The sequence below is a fragment of the Harpegnathos saltator genome, unplaced genomic scaffold (assembly GCF_003227715.2).
Source record: "Harpegnathos saltator strain DR-91 unplaced genomic scaffold, Hsal_v8.6 scaffold295, whole genome shotgun sequence".
Lineage (NCBI taxonomy): Eukaryota > Metazoa > Arthropoda > Insecta > Hymenoptera > Formicidae > Harpegnathos > Harpegnathos saltator.
The window spans coordinates 2493980-2516510 of record NW_020230089.1 but is presented as its reverse complement, the minus strand read 5'-3'; the positions used below and the strand labels follow the sequence as shown (position 1 = coordinate 2516510).

General features: G+C 47.6%; 1 protein-coding gene across 2 annotated transcripts in view; it reads left to right on the top strand.

Annotated features, from left to right (window-relative positions):
• Positions 1–22531, top strand: part of Cda5 (Chitin deacetylase-like 5) — a 73839-nt gene that overhangs the window by 27731 nt on the left and 23577 nt on the right. The gene's annotated exons all lie outside the window — the stretch shown is intronic.

Genomic DNA, 22531 nt, shown 5'->3' with positions numbered 1-22531 from the left:
TCTCTCGCGGTGCAACGGCGTGAGTTGCAGCTTCCAGAATCGTGCGGACGTATCCTCACGGCTCCTGCGCGACGTTGCATTACGAGGAGGAGCGTCGACGCACTCGTACCGTCTGACGTAATGTGATCTTTACAAACGAGGAGCTCTCTCGCTCGGGCAAGACTCTTTTGTTAGGATTTTCCACGGGGGAACTTTGTAACCGCTAACGCGGATCTCGGCCTATCATTTACGAGAGGCGAGCGTCGAAAGTGCGATTATCATTGTTTAACAGTGACCTTTCCATCGAAAGTGGGATAGCCGCGCTCGCAATCGCGTTCGCTCTCGCCCCGCGCGTTCCAGATCGGAAATCCCGTTCGCCGTCGCTTTCATGTGCAATTTTCCACGAGGAGTCGATCAGCCAGCCAAGCCAGCCAGCCAGCCAGCCGGTCGCCAGGCAAGCCGACTCTCTCGGGTTACCGGCTGACGAAACGTAGGTTTACGTCCTGCACGTAAAAGCAACGGCGACCAGCAACGGTCACGTTCAGCCACATCCGGATCAAGAAGGGCGGAATTGCTCTCACCGCGCGCGAGGCCTACCTACGCTTACGTCTCTCAACTGTCAGAAGTCGCGATCGCGATCGGCCCCTCGTTCGTTATCGTCGGCTTCTCGAACACGCGAACGATAGCCGCCTCCGCCTCCCCACGTTCCGGACAGACCAAGTTGAACCCGCCTCGAACGGTCTGCCACTCGCGACGGGGATTCGACACGGAATTTTTATCCCTCATAATTCGATTATCTGCTTCGCGTGGAAAACATTCGAGCACAATTTTAATCTCTTAATTTTATAGATAGATAAGCCTGGACTTTTTTACAGATATTTTCGGAACATTCGCGACGGAATCCGCCGAGAAATTTAGTTTTTCATTTTTTATATTTGTTATGATGTAATTTTATTCTTTTGTATCTCCCCTTTGATGGACCGCTCGTCTGAACGTTTCTCTGAGGAGGAAAACTCTTTAGATGATGTGAAGTTCACGATGGAGAGAATCTGGGAGGAAAAATTTAATTTCTGTTTCTTATTTTTTACATGTTTGTTCCACCAATCTCTTCCCCTCGCAAACAGCCTTTTTTTACAAAACAAAAATTTTCTCCGGACTTGTCATCAGGAACTCTAGACAGTCCCGAGAGAGCTTCTGCTCCAAAGTAAGTTGGGAAAGAAACTATTCATCGGGAGAGAAATAAAGTCTTCAGTTTATGTAAAGACGAGCTCTCCCGTTTGCATTTCCAACTTATTACGTATTTCTCGCGTCGAGTTTCCTAATACGTCTATCCAGCGCTCGCCCCGCTCGTCGCGATTGATGAATAGAAGAGAGAAAGAGGGCCGCGCTTAGGTTGTAATGACGCAACGAGAACTCGGTTGCTCCAGCGCGTTCCATTGTGTCTGAGCACCATCTCCTGTTTCTACTTACACCTACCGGCCGCGCCGCCGTCCGATACTACTGTTCGTTACGTCAACCGCGTTATACAGGATGTTTCAAACTCGAGCAACTCGACGAACCGCTTCTCGATGTAGCCGTGTGCACCCCTGCGACCCCGGGACTGAAGTAGTTTGCACGTCTGTGCAAGATTTCTTTGCACAACCGCGTCCCCCCGGTGGTCTTTCCTCGACCTCACAAGCTGGCGATTGCCGGCTTCCTCGACATCGTTGCGCTCGAGGAAGCCGTGCTGACTCGCCCCGTGAGACACCCTGTATTTCTAGCGCATACGTACGCCCGCCACACCTCTTCACGTACGAGGGCAGCCGGCAAAGGTTACTCTCGCGATCGGTACACACCCCGCGAAGTTCGCGTAGCCTTCACGGCCGGTCGCTTTTCGCGGACTCGGCGCCGATCTTCCACGAGTACCGGAGGGACTTTCACGGTAACGATGGCGGCGGGAGACAAAGAGGAGCTCTTGCCTCCTCTCTTTTCCTCGTAGAATCACGCAGATCAAAACAAAACGATTGAGCAAGAAAGGGGATGACGACAAAGAATGAGAGGAAGAGAAGAAAGATGAAGGATAGAGAGAGAGAGAGAGAGAGAGAGAGAGAGAGTAACTCTGGTCAATTCCTATAATCTAATCTAAGCCGAGAGATTTTATTTTTGCTCGAGTTAGAAAACCTTCACTTTTCACAGATTCACATGGGAGGAAGAGACCCACACGAAAAAGTCATTTTTGATAATGATATTGCAGTGCTCCCAGTTATGATGAGTGCAACTAACTTTGCACCGTGATTGTTATGACAGTTTATCGACCATTTAAGATGTATAAAAAAAAGATAACTGAGAAATAAACATTGTGGATTTAAGCAGAGTAAGTAAGAGTAAAAATAGATAAAGAGGTAAGTAATACAACATATTTTCTTGTTTCACGTAATTTCCTAACTGTTTCTTGCGTTGGAAAGTTCGATAGGAATTGGAGATTAGAGAGAACGGTATAGAAATATTTAAAAATCTTGTGTATTATATTCCATCTATAATAAATTTCTACAAAAGATCGCTTCTGATCGACAACAATTATTAAGCCCTATTTTCGATAAAAGAAGCGTCAAGATACAAGACTATGATGTACAAAAAATATGCGACAGTTGTTGATTGTCTTGATAGTTGTCGTCGATTAAGTTGCGATCAATATTTCTACTGCATTTCTGGTCGACTAATATTTTTGCAGAAGTGATCCTTTGTAGAAACATGGATAGAATATAGTATATAAGACCTCTGTGATAAATATCTAATTCTATACCGTTTTCTCTAATCTCCAATTCCTATCGAACTTTTCAACGCAAGAAAGAAATTAAGAAATAACGGTCACGGTGCACAGTTAGTTGCACTCGTCATAACTGGGAACACTGCAAATATCATTATCAACAAAGTCAACGTGTGACTTTTTCGGCAACCTCTGTATTATCGTCCGAATAGGGGCAGGCAACCTCAAGCAGGTCATATTGACTCTATATGTTAACGTTACATCCTATACAGCCGTAATCCTGTTTGTTTCGCGCGTTTCCTGCCGCCACTTGCATCCCGTTCGTCGCGCGAACGAGTCCTTTCTCCCGCGATCCTGCCCGACAATCCGCAAATCCGAGGCCGTACTACTCGGTTTCCCCTTGATCTCCGCTTATGAGATCGCGAGATCGTTTACTATCTTTCCCGCGAAAGAGAGAGAGAGAGAGAGAGAGAGAGAGAGAGAGAGAGAGAGAGAGAGAGAGAGCAAAACACGCGCTACTCGATCCTTCCCCTGCGCTCGCACTCGCGAATTTAATATCGCGCCTTTCTAAAGCGCGATGTCCGACTGCGAGCGAGAAGCAAAGGTTACACGCGTCGTCGCTCCTTCTCTCGTCTCTCGTGAACGCACGCTCACACACCCCTCGAGAGCGCGTGTGGTAACCTTCACGCTACTAGTGTAAAATTCTATCACTCAATTTGTACGTGCTCGCGAATTTAGGAGGGACCCGCAATTAATTCGCCGTTCCTCTTATTCCCCCTCCTCTGTGCATCTCGCTCGTCATCTTTCTCTCAGCTACTTGTGAATCCAGCCGCGGATAGAATTTCTCGAGAACTTCGAAAACCGGCTGTATAAACTAGAAAGCCGATCAACATCGGCTACAATGTTTGTGTATGCGTGTCCGGCTTCTTCTTATCGTAATGCACCATTTCAGTAATTGTTGCAATCAGGTGCGCGCGCGCGTGCGCACGCAAAATAGCAAAGGTCGTTCATTCGCTCATTGACACACATGTAGATACAACGCCCTTTCTGCGCGAGCGCGTGGATAGCCTTCACGGCCGATAGCGTTCGCGATTGCCAGCCGCATTTCGCGCAGGGATTATTGAGAACGCGCGCGGAAACCGAGAGAGAGAGCTCTGCCTTTTCTTTTCTTTTTTATCTTTCCCTTCCAACGAGCGTCGAGCTCGGCTGTCGTAATTACTTGCGCGACCGTGTATATCGGGAATGCGTAATTAAGAGATTACGCGATTTCTTTCTCGCTCTTTTGCCCTCCTCCTCCCTACCTCTCTGTGGATCCCTTTCGCGATAGAAATCACCTCCCGATAAAAATAGCCTTTACTTTCCATCGAACGAACGCAACGACACGACTGTACACGCTCTCCTTCGAACAGAGAAGGAAAGGGAGATAGAGAGAGAGAGAGAGAGAGAGAGAGAGAGAGAGAGAGAGAGAGGAAGAAAGAGAAAAAGAGGGAGAAAGAAAATTCTCGTTTTATCGAGAATAACTTTACGAGCGCGTTCTCGCCGCGGTGGGAAACAAAGGACGTGAAATTCTACTCAAATCGCGACGTTCGTCAGACAAGCGAATTACGCGGACAATTCCCGCTTCACTCCACTTTGTTACGCACGTCCGCGCGGATGACTTAATCCCGGCCGACGGCGACGGTCGATCGTTTCTCTCGATGTCCGATAACAAAATGCCCGCAACGCGGTAATTACGCGTCTAATCGCGCGTCGGTCCGTTACTCTTGCGCGCGCGCGCGCGCGCGAGCGAGCGTTTCCTTGAAACTTCGTGCATTACCGGGCGCGTAAGGTTACGGTGCAATTAACATATCTAGCCGTACGACGATGCGTCGGGAAATGAGCTCCTCTTCGAATAGAGAAGGAAAAGGAGATAGAGAGAGAGAGAGAGAGAGAGAGAGAGAGAGAGAGAGAGAGAGAGAGAGAGAGAGAGAGGAAGGACAGAGAGGGAGAAAGAAAATTCTCGTTTCATTGAGAATAACTTTACGAGCGCGTCGTTACGACTCTCCGCGCTTGCCCGATTGCACGCTCGCGCGTGATTAGTTTTTCGACCCTTCAATTAGCGCTAACGAGCCTCTCATTACTTTCCCGGGTCGTTTCTTCGTCTTCATCTGACTTCCCTCTCCCGTCTCTTTCTCTCTCCCTCTCTCTCTCTCTCTCTCTCTCTCTCTCTCTCTCTCTCTCTCTCTCTCTCTCTCTCTCTCTCTCTCTCTCGTCGTAGTAATAGGAGAGATCACGAGGTTGAGGATGCGCATATCGCGATCTCCACCGCGAGATCCATCGGGTTAGCTTCGGAGGGGAGGATAAGCGGGGGCGTGGGAGGGAGTGGGAGGTAATCGATACCGCGGGGATATTATCGCGAGGCGCGCGGGAGCGCTCTTGCTTTCCGATATTTTCATCCCGGTGCTCTTAACGAGGCACCGGCTCTTACGTGTTCCGCGCGGAGAAGATCGTGGGATCGAGCCGCGAATGCCAGGCAGGTCGATTGCCGCCTTTAGTAATCTTCAGGGACCCGGCTGGTCGTGAGTGGGTGTTGCCCCAGCTGATCCGCGGGATGCAGAACGACCGGGCGTTCACCGCTGCATATGACTAACGCGGGAAGCACACCGGCGGTCTCGTGCCGATATGCCTCCGTCATCTTTCTCTTTCCGTCTGGAGTCAAATTGACGTCGCTTATCTTCATCCCGCCGTGTTCCACCGCGGGGCTCAGCGGAAAAAATCCCTCGAGGCGGAAGAAAGAGCGAGGCATGCGAGCGGAATTATGATAATAATACAATAATCGCACACATAATGAAGTGATAATTACATGACGACAAAGATGACAAATAATGAGATAATACGAAAGGATAACGGTACCGTAATAATAAGCGTGATAAATTGTATGAGTTTCAGAGGAAGCTACGTGAAGAATTATGTAATATTGTTTGTGCGTGTGCAAGGAGCAACCCAAAGCCAAAGGTCAACGCTTAATTGAACAATAATAAAAGAACAAAAATCCCCCGCAGTCTGCTTGGCAATTATCGTTTAGCTTTCGCATCGTTAAGTTAATCGGGAAAATCGAAAAGTTTAATGTCGCTACTAGTCGGTCAACGAGGTCGCAATTATTATCTTTCACACATTTCACCCAGATCAGAACCGGTCTGATGTTCCACGATCCTCTCTTTCTCTCGCTCGCCTCTGTAGGCGCAATAACCGCCTTTATTTCCTTCGCGCGCGCTTCCCTCCCGCCAGCCTCAAGGCGAGGATTAATGAAAGAGAGGAAAAAACCCACGATCCGTCTGGTCGTGAGTAGTTACGTAAATCGGGAAAATCGGACGCTTCGTCGCGTATCCGTGCCGCTGATCGATTAACGAGGTCGATTATCTCTCCCGTATCTCGCCTACTCTTAGAACCGGTCTGATCCTTCTGCTGCTCTCTTCTGCGCTTCGTGTGCTCGCGCGATAGGAGCTGCCGCGGCCGCCGCCCTCCCCTCCCTTTCCTTTCCTTTCTTCCCCCGCGCGCCTTCCCCTCTTTCTCATCATCAGCGGGCGATTAATCGGCCGGTCAAAAGGGCAAACAAGACGCGAAGCGGCACTGTGGAATCCTATCTCACGGAATCCTCCGGGCGTCGGGCGTGATCATTCGCACGTCTTGACCTCGGCGTAACGGTGCATCAATTAACTCGCGTTGCAACCCCGCCGCCGCGGGTAGTTACGATTCCATCAGCGCGAATTGGTGCGCGCCTCATAATCGCGGCGCGCAGCCAGTAAACTTTGGCATTTCCAAGGAGAGGCAATAAGCGCTTCCCGCGCTGCGAATCTCGCAGAGACCGCGAGCCCAGGCGAGGTTCAGGCTCTCACGTTCGCCTCGTCGCACGCCCGACCGACAGGACAGAACGTCATACACTCGTGTCATGTTTCGCTGCGATAATACCGTTCGCTCGCTCGCTCGTTCGCTTGCGGCAATATCGCGCGTCGTTATAGGTTCCCATAGGGTACCTCCTCTTTACAGATCCGATTCAACTCGCGATACGCGAGGTTCGTCCCGGATCTACCGCGTCGCCTACTGATTGAGGCCCGTCGGTCGATCTCGAGCAAAATTCTCCTCGAAGAGAGCGTAGAAAGATTGACAGAGAGAGCTTTCAAGTTAGGCGCAAGCACGAAGATGTAGAGAGAGAGTGATAATATTTCGTCGAGATTAATTTGTATAAATCTTTTATCCGCACTGAAGACAAGTCAGGTGAAAATAAGTGGGTCTTAGGGTCACGCCAATTTTGTCACAGGGACTGTAACTGAGGCGAATTGAATAAAAATCGAAAGAAACAAAAAAGAATCTGTTTAAACAAAAAATTTTGCTGAGATAATTGGGTTTGCTACGTACAACCTTGAAACTAAAGTCGCTTAACTTAATTTTAGTTGTTTTGATGGATTTTTTATAGTATATGTAAATTTAATTAAGCATAATGAGGCTTAATTAGATTGATAGTTAGATTAAGTAACATCTCGCAACATATGTTGCAGAATTAATATTGCATCAACATTGAATTGGAGGATGAAACTATATGATATTACATTATTACTATATGATATTGTATAATTCTTAATTGCGCGTAATTGTTTTTATCGCGACACTAATGATTGCCGCACTCTCGGCTATTGCGACGCCTACGGTGACGAAGCTGAAGACTGCAACACCGTAGTCGTCGATGCCGGAAATTTCAACGCCGCGTATCTGAACGTCGCGCGTTAGGGAGCCTGGAGATTTCAATGCCGCGCGGGAACAGTGCGCCGAGTTAGGGAATCGGAGATTTCAATGCCGGTGATTTCAACGCGAGTTAGCAGGTAGCTCGAGAAACAGCAGGTACACGCGATCGATTTTTCTACAATGCGAAAAAAGCGACTGTTGCTTATGATTATAAATAGTTACATCACGAGAGCAAAAAAGTTACATTTGTTCAATAATAGTTAAACAATTTTTCGGCCGATTGCAATTTCATGGCGGAGAAATAATTACAGCCGAGAATACCTATCGTCTTTGCAGCAAGAATCACTGACGACGATGATAATCTTATGTGCATATTTCTACACTACTTTTTTGGTCGGAACAACAAAAAGTCTCTCGGAGAGAGACACCAGCAATGACTGCAATTTTACCGCAATTAATCATCGTTTCCTCTCAGCCTGCGCAACTTATACAAAGTATTTCCAGCCGAGTCTAATTTCCAACGCGTTCCGCTATTAGACATCGCGAAATATCGCGCGCATGTGGAAACGAGCCGCGAAAAATGTCAAGCTCCATCGGCGATCCGCCGCGCTTCGCGCGATTTCCATCAAATCTATTATTATCTCCCTCATCCGCGACTCAGCTCGGAGCGTAATCACGGCATGTCCGCTGGCGTGCACGTCTCCCCAGCGTACGGTTATCTCCTCCGGTTTTCCTCGGTCGACGAAGGCGCGTCGGTTACATCACGGACGACCTCGTGTCGAGCGATGAGCCGGCGATCGGGAAGGATACCGAAGTCGCGGCTTGCCCGACCGCGTCACCGCGTCCGAGAGGGCCCCAGAAACTCTCTATCTTTCTCCCTCCCCGTCTCTCTTTCACCGGCCGGACGTCTTTTCACTTCTTAAGGCCACCGGCTGCATGCAAGCACCGTTACGCGCTCACATTCGCACCTCACAATCGGCGGAGGCGCCGACTCGATTGACCCACGTGGACCCCGCGCGGCCTTGCCGCCTTCTGCGTCCCGCGGTGTGAAATTTATCTGCCCGGGGAGATTATACATCGAGGAGGGATCTTTCGCGCGGAGTATTTCACGTAGCTGTTGAATACGCTGGACGCGATGTTTGATCTGTGTCAACTCGTCCAGTTACGATTAAAGAGCGACAATTTTGTGCCGGGAAAATTATTCGCTGTCCGCACATCTGGGCGCCATCTGGGAGAGAAAAAATTTTGCCCGAAATATGTTTGATGAATAACATTGAAATGACGACGTTAATCCTGAGGAAGACGAGCCAGTGAGATCCGCAGTTCTCGTTAAATCTCGTTAAAATAGACGATAATTACTAATAGCGCGGTAATTCGCTACTGAAGCTTCGCTGAATTTATCTATTCGTTCACTGTGGCTCTCGTTGCCGTTTGTTTTAATCGTTGCAAGTCACTCCACCACTGGAGATATCGGTGATTCCGAAAGGCTTTCCGAATTCTTTCAGTGGCCTAACTTTTTACGAGCTACCGGGACTTTAAAGTCCCGCTGACTTTCGTTCTTAATCGATATTTCCAACTCTCGACGGGGCTTCCCCACGTTCATTTTTTCATTCTGATGTTTATGGTTATGCGGTTATGTATAGCGCGGTCGACATTTTGCTTCTCGGATTCGATAGTGAGTTTTATAGTGAAAGTACTTCTCAACCGACAAACGCAGAGACTCGAAAAATACAACGGTAAATTTTTCGAGATTCTTTCCTCGAGCAAGAAGCGGGAAATCTCGCGTTCGAGATGCAATAAATACCTTCTGGAAATATTAAATGCCATTCAAGCGAACTCAGACTGTAAGTCACAACTCGTAATAGTGAACGACGTGCTGGCTCGGGGCGACTCGGAATTCATTTTTCCTTCGCGAAAATGTCTGAAATATTCAAACAACATGACGTAATCGCCGACGAGGTCGAATCACGCGGATTGTGCGACGCGAGTTTGCGTATCGAAATCTGTTAAGACCAGCTTCTTCCTCCGTGATTCGGTCGAGTCGCCGCGTGGAGTGGGAGATCGAAATCGTGGAATTGTGCAAGCGGAGACATTGAATGCGTGTCCCAAATAGCCGCGGGATGTCCCGCAGAGAGGATATCTCGTGTGACGCCGTACAAAACGGTGTGCGAAATCCGCCGCGCTGGCAAAGGATAATATCTTTGTTAACGATATCTCACTTACAATAGGACAGTATCTTCCGTAGAACCGCGTGAGGTATCCTCGATAGGACGCGCTAGAGAGAACGCGCGGATTCTCCGAAAATTGGACATTGCCCAATAATAGCGTGTGTGGATGAACGCGAATGATTTAATTGCCGTCCAAATTAAGGTTTTCATATTTTTACATTCTGATATTTCCTCATATCTTTAAATTTTTATACGAGATATCTACATTTATATCTTATATTTCCTTTTGTATATTTCTTATCTTTTATTTCCGATCGTATGTAATTTACTTTTATAATTTACCGCGTCTGTATCTATATTTATTTCCGATACACATATATCTGTATTTTGCACGACTTTCACATATCTGGTGTGAAATATATGCACGCTCCTTCAATGAAAACATCTCAGCAGCTCTTAAAATACACGCGAATGCTGACGCGAACGATAAAATGGCACGAGGATGTCGGTGAGAATGAGCGTTTCAGCGTGCATCAACCTTTACGGATACTATAAGAAGATGCCAATGGCGCGTACGATTAGGCCGAAGCGATAAAATAAATTACGCAGTTGTCTCTTCCTCTCTCTCTCTCTCTCTCTCTCTCTCTCTCTCTCTCTCTCTGTTTTTCTCCCTCCCCCTCTCTTTCTCTCTTCCTCTTTCTTTCTCTTTTCCCCTGTATATACTATATTTTATACATCTTCCTCTATTTTATATATAAAACACAGTCTTGCTTGGATATCTGCGTGTTTTGTGCAAATATGAAAATTACATAATGAAAAGGTCCGCCGGGAGATCGCGGTCAGTCGAGAATGTGACGAATTTAACGCGACGACAAGTGGCCACGTAATCACATGCTATCGCATGCCGAATCTCGATGGTGAAAACTTTACGATGTTGGGTTTCGTCTGAGAGAATCCAGAAACGGAAAGTTGTCGGATTCGATCTCTACGTTGGAAGACGTTGCTGTATGGGTAAATGAATGAAATGAAAAAAAAAGGATAATAAAGAACAAAAATAACAGATAGGTAAATAATTAAATAATAGAATAAAGAATATTGAATAATAACTAAGTGAATAACACATCGGGACGTAAGGAAACGCGCGATTTGGAGCATATCGACCTCCGCCGATGACACGCAAAAGACCTCCCGTGAATCGAAGAGAAAACAGACGAGCGCGTCGAGAGGTGCATCTCTCTCCACGTTCGTACTCGACGATGATCGGCGAACGGTGAATCGTAATGTGTGACGTAATGTCGCGTGGGCGGCGGATCGAAGCTTCACCTTCGGAATAATCCAACACGCGAGGCACTACATACGATCGCGTTGTGATTGTAAATCGCCGGGGAAATAAATTGAGACGTTAAACGACGCGAGTAACGCGAGCGAACGCGAGAGAGATAGAGAGAGGGGAGAGAGGAGAGGCGAGAGAGAGAGAGAGAGAGAGAGAGAGAGAGAGAGAGAGAGAGAGAAAGAGAGAGATAATTGAAAATTAGCCGGGGGATTGATAGGAAGCTTTACACTCTCGTGCAATCTCGTGGACGGAGTAATCATCGAGAACCGGAAACGCGATTCGCGCTACGCTCCGTATTACATGAACTTGCCGGAACACTTCTACTAGAGTTGGAGCGCGAAAAAAAGAAGGACAATGAGCCCGATGGGTTACGGTTGCGGTTGTACGATTCGATGCTCCATCCGCGAGAACGAGTGAGAACTTCGGCTGTCGAAGTCACGCGAAGAAAGTTCGAAATCGTTACCGGGAACGGCGAGACTCGACTTGACTCGACTCGGCTCGGCTCGGCTCGACGGACTTCCGAGGCCGTGGGCGTTGAAAAATTGACGAAATCGCGATACCACTCGGGCGAACACATTTCCGCGTCGCACTCTCCACCTATCGTCCATCGGTTGCCATTAAAATTCCTATGTTAGATTGTTGAGCCCACTCGATTCCTATTCAATTCGACTCGATGGCAATTATCGGTGCGACGAAATTTAAGTGAGTCACAAACACGGTTCTTTTTATTCAACTTTTCTTTTCAGCCATTAGATTTAATTAATTTATTTATTAATAAACAATGCCTCTTGTTTCCTTAGGAATTTGTTAATAAATTTTAACGTCGGAGAATCTACACACATACACACACACATACATCGATTTTATTTATTTATTTATTTACGAAATAAATATTCTTTAATTTTGTAGAAACATCGATATGTTTATCTTACGCGCACCTGAGAGAAAAAGAAATAGTTAGTAATAATTATAATCATTTCAGGCGCCATTTCTCTTGTTGGAAGTTCAAGTTCGACTTTGTATTGAACTCGAATTTGCAAGTTCGGTCGCACACACGATGAAGACCGAAGAGTCGCGAAGAGACCAGTCGGGAAAAAATAACTGCCATGAGGCCGACCCAATTAACAATGACTTTCGCCACGCTGCTCATTATGCAAGCGCTGTGTTCGCGATTTTTCAAGGTCCATCCGGTCGGGAATGATTTCGCGCCACGTCGAAAAATCGATTTCGCCGCGCGCGGTCGGGACAAAAAGCGCGCTCGCGCTCTTTACGCGAATTGCAACCTTTGGATTGCTAATTTAGCCGCTTTTCCCCACCCTAATGAGACGCGTGACCGGATCTCGATTCGAGCCGGGTGTGCACCGAACCAGCTCCTTTAACGATCCCGGTCGGCAGCAACGGAGTAAAGGAGAGAGAAACGATCGAGTCGTGTTTATCGTCCGATTTGCTTAACCTTATCTCTCCATCAAAGCTAGAATTACTTGTGACATGCAGTTAAACCTTCTAGCAGTTGAAGGAACATTTATATCATACATATTGGTTCAACAGGCTGTTTTTGCTGAAAAAGCGCTGACATGAACGAAGCATTTTTTCAAATAGAAATATAACGGCGAGTGAAAAGTGTATTTTCTAAAGAAAGACTTCCGAATGAATCCGAAATATGCAATTTAATTTCAGTTTCGTTGATATTTTATTACTGAAATTTGACACTTTGAAAGTTAGATCAAAGACCCTGACCTTAATAATCTCACGTTAATTGTAATTTTAATTTTTCCATTCAAATTCTTCCGTCGGATTGTTGTTGGTACGGCGCGATTTTATTTAACCAACATTTCTGAATTCTTCATTAGTCGTCGCGAGAAGCGAGAAACCCTTTTGTCGATCCTAGAAGTCCTGTTACGCGCCTTCGCGACTCAAAACGGCGAAAGTCACTCTTCGGCTGTCGAGTGCGGTCTGTTTTTCCAGCATAATTACGAATTATCGTCGCGGGCGCGGCGAGCCGTCACGTAACCACGTACATGATGATTTATCGATTCGCGCATATAAACGATCGGGCTCACCACCAACTATCCGTCCGTCCGTCCGTCCGTCCGTCCGTTTGTCCGCCCGTACAACACGGAACGCCTTAAACTGTTCAAGCTGTCCGATATTATGCAAGCGGTGCTCCAGTTCCAGAGTACCACGTCGGTATTCCAGCTCACTTTCACTCATTCACTCACCGGCTCTTTTATCCTGCGCCAGGAGTCTCTCTCCCTCTTTCCCTCTGTTTCCCTCCCCCCCTCTCTCTCTCTCTCTCTCTCTCTCTTCTTTTTCTCTTTTTCTCTCTTTCTTTCGTCGGCGCGCGGTCGCGTTGTATTTTCCTTCTCTCTCCGATCGCATAACTTTCACTTCTTCTCCCAGCATCGCGAAGTCCTTCCGTTCCTCGCGTCTCGTTACGCGTTACTACCAACTTGCAAGCGCGGCCGCGCGCCGCCTCGGGAAAGACCGCTGCGTGCTCGCATGATTTACGGCCGTAGGCGTCCGCGCCGTATGTACACATTGCGCGTGTATATAATGTGTGTATGTATGTGTGCGCATGAATATCGTATCACACATAGAGATATTTTTACGGTAACAATGTATCCAACGCGCCGAGCGCGAGTACGGCGAAACGCGGTTTCCCGGCAGCGGTTCCCGCCGTTTCACGACGTTTCGACGTCGTTCCGGCACCGATCGCCCTAAGTGGCACGTTGCGTAAATGCGCGCGATGGATCTCAGGCCAGAGCGACGATGAATCGCGGGCGTCCCGCCCGCCGATCGTGCGCACCCAAATTGACCGTTCAGCAGAATTCTCTCTCACATTCAGGCATGCACGTGTTATTCGCGTGATTTTCGCGTTCGACGACGCGATTCGCGAGGTCTCCTCGATCAACGGTCCCCACGTGACCTCCGACTTGAGAAAGTCGGTGCACCTCCGAGCGTAGAATCTGCCTCGGTCAGTCTTACGTAGGGTTGCTAGATGGCCTTGATTTCCGGGATTGTCCCGGAATTTTTTCAAGTTTGTCCCACGTCCCGGAAAATCAGAATTTCGACAAAACTCCAATCATAATATTTGTGTTTTTAATCGGTACCAGAGAGAAATGTGAGAGCAATCATTGGGATTTATAAGGTCGAAAAATTTGACGTGGCCACCTGAGAAACCAATCGTGTAGTAAGAAAGAAAAAAAAGTCCATCGTAAGATTGATGTCTAAAACTAAACTTCTCTTTGCTGGTACCTAATTCACACATTTATTCGTTGCAAGTAAGTAACGGCATCTCTTAATCGTTTTACCCCTCTGTCTGTCGAATTTAATTAAAATTCTCCAACAGCCTATTTTCCAACCTAAAAACTGTCCCGGAAATAGTCATCTTGCATCGGGCAGCCCTACTCTTGCGATAGTCACTCTTTCGCCAGTCGCGACTTTCCGGCGAATCTCGTGATTTTAATCAACCGCGTGTCGCTTGGATTTTTTTACATTTCTTATACGTAATACTCATTTCGTCAATTGCGACTCTTCAGGTTCCCATTTTCGTGATAACTGTTTCGCCAATTGCGACACTCCAACGACATTCCTCCCGTAACGCGAGGCGACTTCGTTTCTCTCGAACGTTTCTCCTCTTCGCGGCTGCCGCGGCGCCTTTTTCGCCGGTGACCCTTCCCGCCGCGTTCTGCGGAGGAAAGTCCTCCGAGAACAAATCGCGCTTCATATACATATGATGTATATCGCTTGCGCAAGAGTCCTTGCGAAAGAGGTGCTGCTCTCCCATCGGCCGGCGCGGCGTTTCTTCGCGGACGGAGCTCTGAGCGACGTACGGTTGCGCGCTCGTGATTCCGCGCCGTTCAATGGTGCAACTACGCTCGTGTCCGCGCGTTCTCTCCGCACCCTCTCGTGTGAAAATCGTTCGAGTGTCTCTCTCACAAAAAGAGCGCCGCCGAAAACCGCAGTCCCTTGCGAAAGCGTTCGCGCCGACCATTAAAGGGGAGTAGTTTTGCAATTTTTCATTACAATGAACCGCCGCCGCTGTCGTCGTCGCGCGTTTCTCCTCCCCTCGCCGCCCCGCCGCCCTCTCCGCCCCATCCCTTCCGCTTGACTCCCTCATTTTCCATCATCGGGATTGTGGCGTGACGGGGCGCCGCCGCCACTTTGGCTCGGAAAACAGTAAGGATTCTCCGCGATAAAAGGATGAACGAAGGAAGCGCGGACGGACCGAGAGAAACCTGGCCGACCGTTGCGTGGATCGAAAGAAAAAATGCGAATAGAATTTGTCAGCGAATGGAATTGGTCAGTAGCGCCATAACCGATTGTACGAATCTCGATTTATTAGCGCGATTCATTATCGAAACTGATAATCATCAACTAACATGCAACATCATAATCATGCATAAACATGCAGCATCATAATTTAGTCTCGTTTGCAATCATCATTAAAGTTGCGACTGGATCATCATCATATCACATCGATTGCGTATATCATCGGCTAACACGTTGTAGGAATCATGATAATTTTTTGAACTAATTTTTCAACCAAGACAGTAACAATAGCTGTGGACAACGTTGTTGCCTCGCCCGTATCGACCGCAAATCCTTTGGCAAAACACCTCACAGCGTGATTGAGCAATTTCATCGATGCAACGACATCTTTTTCTCCCGTATACTTGAAAACCGCGACGAACGGTGTGTTCGATGTGCGATTAACGAACAATACGCTCAAAGAGTCGGCAACGCGCTCCTCCGCGTCCGCGACGCATCGTTCGAGAATTTCTAGGTCAACGACTGCCGCGAAGTCAATGCGGAGCGCTCCACCTGACATTTAATCTCTCCCCTCCCCCCGTGCATCGCCCGGTGTATCATCGTCCGTCGCATTATTCGCCGAGCAGCGGCACCTTTCTGCGGAACGTATTATTTGCGGATGATACGCGAGGAACGCACCGCGAGAATGTCGCGCGGCGGATCGCGCTCGGCGTTGCGTTACCGTTTCGCGAATGATGATGATTCCGATGATTCCATATGCTCGCTCGCTCCTCCGAAATGTCAGCGACGCGATGGAAAACCGCATCGTGGGAATAACTTGCATAACAGACCGGGAGAGGTCGAAAGGACGCGATTCTAAGATCTCTCTCTCTCTCTCTCTCTCTCTCTCTCTCTCTCTCTCTTTCTCTCTCTCTCTCTCTCTCTCTCTCTCTCTCTCTCTCTGAAAGAAACGTTGTTCCAAGTTGCTCTGGAGTGGTCCCGGCGGGAAATGAAATAACGAGATTTTACGAAAGACTGACTCAGGACAGGAAGAGAGAGGAGAAAAGGGAAAAGAATCGAGCGGTATATAGAGTACGTGTGTTGTCATATCGCGATAAGAGTGCGTGTGTGCGGTAATGCGGAAGAGTTGATTGATATAATAAGTTTATTATGAATAACCTCCGCCTCGGGTGATGTGAACGAGAAATCTCGTTACATGGTTTTGCTATAGTCATCGGAATAAAGATCTTCATTGTTTCAAAGTATATCAACGACCGAGAGAGCAATCGCACCGATAATACGTACTAAAGTTCTTCGCGCGGCCGGAGGTTCCAATCTCTTCATTTTCAATTTTACTCGTGCATACGAAGGATTTGTACGTTATATTTTCAAATCGATAAATAATTAAAATTAATTTGAATTTAGCGACTGATGAGTATATTGATATTTATCCGGTGATAAGTATTTTTACGAATCTTAATCGAAGACACAAGTGTGAAGAATTAAATGTTAAAAATTAGAAATTTCCAGTCCAATTAAAAAAATTGTCGCGATTACGCCTTTGGCATTACTCTCGAGGTCGCGATTTAGGAACACGGTAAAGCCCCACCGGAGTGTCCGCTGAACTTTATTGCGTTATTCAAGATGAGGAAATTCCCTTCTCTCTCCGGTGCCACCAGTTTGGCGATTCGGACTAATAAGAGAGTATCGAGAACGAGATTTTGGATCACCTCGCGGGCAAGGACGGCGACCTTGCGGCCGCCTTCAAGGCCGCGAGTGAACGATCCCGAGGTCGACCGCCGGTGTTACCGACGATAGAGAGAAAGAGAGGAGAGGGAGAGACAGACATAGGGTGAACGGGATCAGGATCCGGTGTTGATATTGCTCCTTCTGACGTCAATTCTGACGCCGGCTGCGCACGTCCTTCTACATCCGTACGGTCGAGGACGTCCCTTCATCAGATCCGCCTCTTTCCTCGGTTCCGACTTTTCCCGGCGCGACCTTCGTAGCCCGAACGCATCGACTTTCAATGTCGCCGGGAGGAAATCGCCGCCGTCGTCGTGCTAACCGCCTCGCTTGACCACGTAATTATACGGATACGAATATGCGTCTCCGCACGTACACATAATGCGTATACACATTGGTATTATCTGATTATTCAGCTAATCTGGTGTTTTAATTCTTTCTTTTAACAGCTTGTCACACAACGTGTCGTATCCTGTCGTATCTTATATCATATATCATATATCATGAGATACACAATGTGACACAGTGCGATATTGTATCATATCATACACGAATATTTTTTACTCGTTAAGTAAGATTTTATGCTAAAGGACTCAGAGGATAAAGTTCGTATTAATCGTTGTTACTTGAAACTCACACTCGCACGTGTAAGTTTCAAGTAACGTCCAAAATTGAACGTGAGTTTCTCTTTTCAGTTGACTCACAACTACAGATTGCAGATTAACGTCACGTATGTTATACGATTCGTCTGAGAATCTCGGATCTAAATTTCAATTATCTCAGCACCTCTCACGTGACGTCAACTTTAAGTGAGGACTATTAACGTCTATTGTCACGACGACGACGCCGTCGTATGGACGTCGTTGCATTTCTTTTGTTTTCCATTTACCTCATTTCCTCATAAGCGGAACGACAATCCCGAGTGCGTCGCACGATTACGCGCATTCTGACTCGCGTTTTTTTTTTTCGCGTGCTGCTACGCGCACACGTTACGTGTATGCATCTTTTTCGGTGTGTGTATGTGTGTATTTTCACGTGTTCGCAGGTATGCGCGTGCTCCTCGCGCGACCGATTCTTCCGTGACCGCCGCGGACAATCCTCTCATTCCGTTCGTCGCTGCAACGACGTAATCACGACGTATAATAATTGAGTGAGACTCGCGTCATAACAGTATCCCGTAACACGGATCCTCCTTCTGTCTTGCTCCTCACGCACATTGCGCCGCGGATTAACGCGTATCAATACGAGCGTAACTTCCGCGCGATTCTCTCTCATCGGCGATGATTCTCGACGATAACTCAAAAGTATAGCTGGATTCGAGTAACATGTATTTGAGGCTCGATACTTTTTTCCTTTCCCTTTCTTCACGACGAGCGAGTATCTCCGAACCGCTTTCGGTCACGAACGTTCACAGTGCACAGATCGAATCTCGTTTTCGTCCGAGACATATCGCGGGAGCGAAATGGGGAACGGAACGAGCCCCTCGTAAACGGCAAATCGGCCCGCGAGCAAACGTACGCGTCAGCGTTTACTCTCTCGCGCCGCGAGTAAATCCCCTTGTACGGTCGCAGTTAATGAAACACAATCGCGAGTCTCTTTGCGCGTTTGCAGCCTCGTAAACCTCGCTAGACGCGAGTCGAGTTAAGACCGCGTTAAGACCGCGCGTAAAACTCGTCGCCACCCGTTACGTCGCGGCGCCATGGATCATCGGTTATAATTAATTCCCGCTCATCGCGCGCGAGCGCGCCTAATGAGTCGCATTCCCGGGAAATTAATCTCGCATTCCCGATCTCTCCTTCCCAGCGATCGAGCCGCCCGTTTCCTCCCGCGTTTCCCAGCCCGCGGTTACCTAATTTTAATCGTCGTTACGATACTCTGCCGTCGTCCCCCCCCCTCGCTGCTACTGTATCAGGCTAATCCGTTATTGCCCGTCACTAAATGCGGCACCGCCGCGTCGGCCGTTCCCTGATAATTACGTAACGCTCTCGTCGTTGTTCTCCGTACGCGTATGGGAAGCGCACGCACAGAAAGAGAGAAGGGGAGCGAGGGGGGATGGGAGCCTCAAAAGTATATTCGGTAGACGCGAGCAACCACGCGTGGCGCGAGATCCGCGCGCGTAATCGCACGTGTATGCGCGTTACGCACAATGTTGGATTTGCGAAAAGGCAGAAACTCGGACGCACACGAGCTTGATGCTAATGCCCCGGCCTTGTTGCAACTCCCCGCATGGGCGGGGGGGAGGGGGGAGGGGGCGATTATAGGCGGGACTGGAACGAGCTTGTGCAATGTGAGGCGGAGGTATAAAGTTCGAGTCAACAGCTCGAGAACGTATGATGAATTATGCATTTTTCTCCGGGGACATTTTTTTCACGCGATGAAGGGAAAGACAAACATTAGGGTTGGGGAGGGGGGGACTTTAGATCATAGCACAACGCGAGCTTCCGCGAAGCATGTAATTATATGACGCGACAAGTTATCAAAGTGATAAATTGACTGAATAATCAACAATCGTAATGTATAATGGATATCCAATTGCGGATATACCGGCGATTGGAAAGGCTAATGAGCTTCTCGGCTGTTAAATGTTAAAGCTTTATCGAAGCTTGACATGCCTCGGGTGATATTTAATTATTTTTATTCTCTCGGGAGAAGCGAGAGGCGAATTACGCTTCTCGAAGTATTTCTCATTTGATTACGTTGTGAAAAAAAAAAATGACACTCGCGCGCGTCTCCTCTCGTCGTTTCACCGCTTTTATAACTCTCCACCTCGCGGTCACCGCAGATTAGATGTTCTCTTCCTTCCTTTTCGCTTCTTCTCAATACGCAGCTGAGACTTCCGGCAACAGAGAGACGAGAGAAATGAAGTACACGCGACAAAACGTGCTCAACAACTGACGTCGGCATGTCGATTCTTCGGAGACAGATCGCGCGTTCTCGTTAAGCCAGGCCCCGCCGGCTCAATTATCTCGGTCTCTCCGGGGCTGCTTATTAATGAATCCGCCTTAGCAATCAGAGGAAAAGGACTTCCTCTTGCACGAGAAGTTTGTTTGTGAAACGCGGCGATGCGCGATGCGCCGCGCCGCTTCTCTCGCGCGTATTCGAAAAATCGCGCGATAGGAGAAAACTGTTCAGATTTTCTTGGAACGTCGTTAAATGACGCTAGGGACATTTTTGTGTTTAAATTTTCGTAGGAAACATTTCGTAGGAAACATTTCGATGCAGCGAAGACAGAAAGTCTTCGTCAAATGTCGAAGAAATAGCGAGTCGATATTTTACTTGTGAAAATTATTAGTCCTCCGAAGTTGCATAATTTCGCTGTCCATTTTATCCAAGGCAAATCTATTGTCATATCAATCTGAGAAAAATATTGCGGTTTTTAGTCATCACCATCTTCGACAATCGACTCTATAAATAAGTAGACGCGAAGCGAGCAATTATCAAGCTCTCGTGGTGCCGGCGAGGTACCTGAGGTCGTTCAGGTTGACGTAATATTTTCTAATAATTAGATAATCCTTGGATAATTGGATGAGATCGCGCGGCGGAACGATCGCCGGCGAAAAAACGCTCGCACGCGCGGAAAATCGCTTCGATTCGGACTCGGGAATTCCCGAGTTTTCTTTCCCGCCGTTTTTCTCCGCTCCCTTTCCGCCGGCGCGCGACGGCGCCGCAGTCGAGCAGTGCTCCACTTTTACGATCCGGATTGGCCGCTCGCGCGAGTGCGCCTGCATGCGCTCACATGAGCAGGGCGTTTCTCGCGAATAGCCGCGCGCTTGCTCGTCGAGCACTCCGGACGTGTGAGCGCAAGGTCGACCAAAAATCCGGTTACTTTTCCGTTGCGCAATTCGCCGCAGTGCAGCAGCCGCCGCCGCTGCTGCTACATTTACCGCGTGCTCGTTCCGTCGTTGAAACGTGCGAACGCGACATGTCGTGAGCGATGATATACGACGAGCGATCGCGTACGCGCCTCCGAGCTGAGCTACAAGAGCACTCCTGGCGCACTCGAGGCGCTCGTTTGCGAAATCAACGAATCACTCCGGCGCGGGCACACGCTTTGTCCGCGCGATCGATCAATTTGCGTTCGCTGATAAAATCGTCGACTCGGGTGTGTGTAACGCGACATCTCACTCTCTGATCCCGATTCGAATTTATGTACAGAGCAAGGGCCAGATACCCCCGGGGAAGTCAATTGCAACATTTTCGCCAGCGATCGCGCTGCAACGATGTAAATCGGACACTTAAGCGAGGGCGAAATCTTTGAGATAAGATAAGATTAAAGTACGACTCGTTAATAACGGTCGGGTCTCCCGATCGACCAGTAGCGATAATAACGGAGTGAATTTATGTAACAGCAATTCATTCGCTGTTTAACGGATTATTCCGGGAGCTTTTCTGACGTTATATCGCACGCTCATCGCCTTTTTCTCCGAGAGAGAGAGAGAGAGAGAGAGAGAGAGAGAGAGAGAGAGAGAGAGAGAGAGAGAGAGAGAGAATATAGCAGACTCGCTCGTAACGCGTTCGGGCTTCGGATTTCGCGCGCGCGTAATCCAATCGCGAGGATTGTCAGCCTCCGCGTGCAACGGTCGTTATCAATTTTACGTAGCCGCACGCGGAGTCTGTTAATCCGCGCTTCGCCCGATTCGCGGAGTCTCTTTGTTCTACCGTTTCGCAACGGAGGCCGCGTAAAATAAAAATTGATTTCGCAACCCCGCGGAGATCTAGGATCGGATAGTCGGTCCGTGCGGGGAACTGCACGAGCTTCGATAGGATCAGACACACGCCCGCTTCGAGGTATGCATTCGCGTAATCGCGGGGAAACGCACGCGGTGCGGGAGATTTGCGAGGCGCGAGGTCTGGCCGGGCGATTCTAATTTGATCGCGATTCGCGCGGCTGAAGTGGGCTGAACTTGCCAAGAGAGAAGTAACGATGAGTCGATAATAATTTATGATAACGGAAATGATCATCGGATGAATACGTGATAGAATTGTCACAGAATTATAGCTGAACAATCGTGCGATATTATAATAACTTTTATACATAGTAATGAAGTATATATACACTGAGAAAAAATTGTATTAAAATTAAACAAATATTTGTTTGGATTGACGACTGTGAATACATTTATTTAAATTAAGCAATTATTTTCTCAAATTCAAGAAAAAAGTTTACATTCAAGAAACCTCTGTTCATTTCATTTTAGAAATTAATCGCTTAAGTTGAATAAATGTATTCACAGTCTTATTCGAACAAATATTTGTTTAATTTTAATACAATTTTTTCTCAGTGTAGTATTGATAAGAAATCATAGTAATCAGCAGTCACGCGGCTTACAAGGAAACGTAGGGAACGCGGAAATTCAAAAATTTCTGAAACTTTGTGCGAAAGTAAAGTAGTTTATCCGTAATACAAAACTATTTTTTGTTTGTGCGAAATTCCACCTTGAGAAGGTGAAACTATTCTTCGGAAAAAAAAACCATTTTCATTTTTAGCATATTCATTTTTTAATATATCTTTCAAAATACGAGGCATATGCAAAAATGGTTTATATAAAAGTTGTAGTGTATTTCTCATACTCTTTGCAACTATGTATT